The 5,422-nt window shown below is 44.5% G+C and overlaps 1 pseudogene; it reads left to right on the forward strand.

The window, feature by feature from the left end:
• The first annotated feature begins 617 nt into the window (after positions 1-617).
• Positions 618-918, forward strand: LOC100755052 (annotated as a pseudogene).
• The last annotated feature ends 4,504 nt before the right edge of the window (positions 919-5,422 follow it).

Below are 5,422 nucleotides of genomic sequence, written 5' to 3' on the forward strand. Positions count from 1 at the left end.
CAGTTCTTCTAAGGCCATGCATGGGGGCCCTGCTATTTCCCTTTCTGTGTCTTTTTCTTTGTCCTTGTCCCACTGGCCCCTGCTGCTTCTCTTTTTGGGTCAGTTCCTGTCCCCTTCTCAGTCTTAGGAAGCCAGTGTTTACTTGGCTCCTAAGATTCTCCAACTGTTGAGAATGAAATGTCTGAGAGGAAACCGCCACCTCAGGTATGAACTTCATGTCTTCCAGGCTCAGAACCCGTAGTGATCAAATGACGGAATTACACAAGATAGAACTTGGGTCTGGTGAACTCAACTTCGCTCATATAGATTTCCTCCCTGGTCTCTGAAGTGTAAGAGCCAGGTTCCAACAGAGGGTGCTTAAGGACCATCCTTATAATAAAAAAACAGGGGCTGGAGAGATGGCTTAGTGGTTAAGAGCACTGGCTGCTCTTCTAAATGAAGGGGGTTCAATTCCCAGCATCCACGTGGTCTGTTGTAACTCCAGTTCTAGGGGATCCAGTGCCCTCTCCTGGCACCAGACCTGCATATCATGCACAGATATACATGCAGGCAAATACATATACATAGAAAATATATTTTTAAAATATAGGTGGGTCGTGTCCTCGCGCCGTGCAGGGATGCGATCTGTAGCAACGGCCCTCAATGTTTGAGTCGTGTATTGTGGAGCTTGAGGCTACAAGCCTAAGTATCTCCAGCTCAAGGAGAAGCTAGAACATGTATTCCCCGGATGCCTGAACATCTGTGGCGAGGGGACTCCCCAGGTCACCGGGTTCTTTGAAGTGACAGTAACCGGGAAGTTGGTTCACTCCAAGAAGAGAGGTGATGGTTATGTAGATACAGAAAGCAAGTTTCGGAAACTGGTGACCGCCATCAAAACTGCCCTGGCTCAGTGCCAGTGAGCCCCGGAGGCAGGGTCCTGGGACCTCCTGACAGCTGCCTTATGACAGGAAGGACTGAAATGTGTCAAAGACCTGTGGTCTTTCCTTGATGATCCTGCAGCCACCAAGTCAGGCCAGAGAGTGCCTCTGTGAGGGGGGGTGTGCCTCCCAGAATCCACCTGTGCATGCATCCTGCCCTACCCTTCTGCCCTCTTCCTCATCTCTCCCTGAATTCCTCCATGTCTCCCATCTATTTACCTGCCTCGGTTTCCCTTCTCCAGCTCAGACTGCAAGAAGATAAGCAGCCATGTTGCCAACTGTTCCCAGTTGAATAAAAGTTAGATGAGGCAAATATATATATATATATATATATATATATATATATATATATAACAAAAGTGACCGTGTGTGGTAATGCATGAGGAGGGGTCTAGAGAGGGAGCCTGAGGGCCTGGCTTCCCTCTTTGTGTCTGCCTATATTAATCTCCTGCTGTAAGGAATTGCTACAAACTATGTGGCTTAAGCAACACAAATGTGTCATCTCCTAGAAGTCAAGGGTCTGAATGAAAATTTCCCACAGTGTCTTGCTCCCAGTGAAGGTGCTGAGAAAAGATGTCTACCTGTGCTTGCAGCCTCTGCTGGCTTCACATATTTCCTGGCATTTTTTTTTCCTGGTTTTTCAATTGACGGTTTCTCTGTATAGTCCTGGCTGTCCTAGAGCTCGCTTTGTAGACCAGGCGAGATCACTGGCCTTGAACTCAGTGATCTGCCTGTCTCTGCCTCCCGAGTGCTGGAATTAAAGGCATGCGCCACCACATCCAGCATGTTTCCTGCCATTCTTAAACCTGCACAGTGCTCTCCTCCTCAACTCCAGGGTCACCCAGACTTCCTTGTAACCTTCTGTGTCTTCTCTTCTTTTTGGTCATTGAATTATGGTCTCCTCTAATCTAGTGTGACCTTAACTTCTTATGTATGAGAAGACCCCAGGTAAGATCAGTTTCTAAGGTCACAAGTAGACAGTAATTTTCAGGGCCATCCATTCAGCCCACCACAGACTGACACACAGACCTCCTTCTGTCTATCCTCTTCCTTGGCTAACAGCTAGGAGGTTGGGGAGATGTTTCCAGGTTATTTTGGATTCTTCACAAAATGGTGTTGGATAAATGGCTGTGTGAAAAGGCTTGTCTTAGGGTGTGCAGTATATTTCAAACTAATTCCCTGGGGGTGGACCCAAGCATTGGTATTTCCAGGGCCCTTCAGCTCTGAGCACCCTGTCAGTCTCCTGTAAAGGAGAACTGTGTCACTCCTAAGACCCCCTTCCTAAGATCTGATTTGAATCAAATGCACCTTTCCTCTGAATTAGAAAGTAAACCCTATGAATGACTGCCCACTGATTGATGCCCCTCCTTTCGAGAAACCCTCTGCTGCCACCTACTGGTAAGAAGGCAGCTCTGCACATGGGGATAGTGAAGACTCTGTATTGAAACCTAATGAAGAGTGAGTATGGGGTTCAATATATAATTTCTGCACTTGACCTTATCCTTCCAACATTGTGCATGTCAGTTGAGAAGGCAGCAGTCTTCAGGTATCAAAGGCAGCTCACATCACAGGCCCAGCATCTGCCACCTTTCTGGTTGGCCTGGAGGCTACAGTTAGAACTGTGCACAGGAGAGAGGAGAGGCTCATCTCCCTTGAGATCCATGCACGCCCTACTCATCCATCAAAACAAGTTCCCCTTGAGTCTCTTTGAAAGGCGCCCATTAGTGGTTTAAGTCAACACTCAGCAGCGCAGCACCGCAGACAGCAACTGTAGCAAAGTATCAACAAACGCCCAGCTTTAAAGGCTTTCCTTACCAGTAGTCTGAATGACCTTGGTTTACAAGCTGATGAAATGACAGTGGGGCTCACTCTGGTACCAGAAGTCCCCTGTAGAATTACCAGGACTCATAAATCATTGATGCTCTCCATCATCTCCCTGCCTTTGGAAACAAATAATGAAGCAGCAGTCTGTGTACTAACAGCTGCTGTACAACAGATTTGAAATGAGAGGCCTTGGTCTCCCAACCTGTCCTCTGAGATGTGGGAAATGAAGGCAGCTTCTCTGCCATCTACCTGCTGCAGGAATGGGGCTCTTTGATGGAGCACTGAGGGTTGGCAGGCAGCCTGACAAGTCGCAAGGTTTGGCCAACACTCAAGAGTTCTGTCAGTGACATTCTACCAGATTAGACCCAAATGGATGTCTTCATCCAAAGTGTGCAAATCCTTCAAGAACAGCGACATTCCCAAGTTTCTATGGTAACAGAAGAAAGAATGTTATAAATCAGGTCACTTTTAAAATACATTGGGGTGACATCAGAGAGATGGGTCACAGCAAAGCATAGTGGTATCTCTTTCTGTATCTAATGCTGTCTGATGGCATTCTTAGCTTTGGGGTTTGGTGGAAGCAAGTGGTCTGTGTTGTGTAATATTAACTAAGGATGTGTTACATTCGTTTATGCTGTGGAATGTTTGTTTAGGGATACAAAAACATGTTGCATTTATTTAATTCGGTGAAGCTGTGTTGGTTTGCCTGCTTAAAACACCTGGTTGGTCCAATAAAGAGCTGAATGACCAATAACTAGGCATGAGAAGGAGAGGCAGGGCTTCCAGGCAGAGAGAGGTGGACAGTTAGACATCTGATGGCTTGTTTTACTACTGGCCATGAGGATATTTGTTTGGAAAAGAGCAACATGTGAGTTCAGGACTGTGTTCAAGTTGTACTGTTTGGCTTTAGGGCTCATGTACCAGAGCACACTTCCTGAGCCCTGTGCCCTGAGAAGGCAGAGTGGCTCTTGACATCGCTTTGTCCTAAGGCCCCCAGCATCAGTGCTATGGTGTGACTGGGACTTGATCTTTATGAACCATGGGTAATTAACACATCACAAGCCCCCAAAGAAGCATATGGTATTCTAAGAAAATCCCAAACCTAATACATGCTTTTCCAGGTGCAAGTTACTGGGAGAAATAACAACATAAGGTCCCGCTTATAGGCAGGAGTTCCAAACTGATATTAAAAGTGAGTCTCACATCTGCTTTTTTTCCCCTCTCTCTCTATTTTTCCCTCAGTAAATGAAAGTAGTAGCCACCTAAGCACATGGATGGAACCTGAGCACAGCTGTGGGAGAGAACTTCTCCCACTGCAGAATTCTCCAGAGGAACTGGGCTGAGCTCCAGCACACACACAGTGAGAATCAACTGGACCTTCAAGCTCCTGAGATGTCAGGGGAGCTTTGGTCCGTGGCTGATCAGCAGGTGGATATGAAAAACCCCACACTGTTCTGTGACTGCTGTTGCTTGCTGACTGTGAAGAACTGCATGAACTATACTTAAGCTGCTTTTCTATACCATTGCCAATCACCTTCCTGGACTGGGAAGTGCTATTTTCCTATAGGCTCTTGCATTGTTTCGTTTTGCATGCATATAGTGATTACACATAAGCAACATATGGAATCTGCTTCTATATTTTTTAAAAATCCATACATGCAAAATGATAATTAAGATATAAATCCTCTCTCTTTGTTTAAAAGATTTTAATCATAGCCCATGTCATTGAAAGTTTCAATCTGTTTCCTTTAAAGATCAGTATAATAAGTCTGCCTTTACTTTATAGAAAGCTAGCTTCTATAAAGATTTTTTTTCACTGTTTACTAGTGAAATGAGAAAAGCAAAGCTATTTATAAAAGGCCTTATGTTGTGTATATACATTGTCTTTGAAATATTTGTGATTTAGTTTATTGCTTGTAAAAGAGAAATTATATAATTTATTTAGTAAATACTACTGTAAACTATAGTTTTATTGAAAGAAATAAAATATTTTGTTCTCAATTGTGGTCATACATTGATTCCAGTGACATAGTCTGTGTGTGTGTGTGTGTGTGTGTGTGTGTGTGTGTGTGTGTGTGTGTGTGTTGGGGGATTTGGGTGATGAAACCTTGGACTTTCCATACAGTAGGCAAGTGCTCTACCACTAAACTATAACCTCAGCCCACATTTATAGATTGCTTATTAAATAAGTAAAGCTTTTTAAGAGAAATAGCTGCAGTGTTGTGATTTAAATAAAAGTAGCCCCACATAAGCTCGTATATTTAAATGTTTAGAGAGTGCCACTATTTGAAAGGATTAGGAGGCATGGCCTTGTTGTTGACGGAAGTGTGTCCCTGGGAATGGGCTTTGAGATTTCAAAGCCCAAGCCAAGCCCAGTAGCTCTTTCTTCCTGCTGCCTGCAAATCTGGATGTAGAACTCTCAGCTACTTCTCTAGCACCATGTCTAATGCCTCTGAAACTGTAAGCCAGCCCCAACTATAAATGCCTTCCTTTATAAGAGTTGCTGTGGTCATGGAGTCTCTTCAAAGCAATAGAACACTGACTAAGACACCTGGCTGATGTGGCTGTCCTTCTGTATGCTGCCAATATGTGTTGTTTTATTGGTTGATGAATAAAGCTGATTTGTCCAAAGGTCAGGCAGAATCGAGCCAGGCAGAAAATCCAAACAGAGATATGTAGTG

The sequence above is a fragment of the Cricetulus griseus genome, chromosome 3, assembly GCF_003668045.3.
Source record: "Cricetulus griseus strain 17A/GY chromosome 3, alternate assembly CriGri-PICRH-1.0, whole genome shotgun sequence".
In the NCBI taxonomy this organism is placed as follows: Eukaryota; Metazoa; Chordata; class Mammalia; order Rodentia; family Cricetidae; genus Cricetulus; species Cricetulus griseus.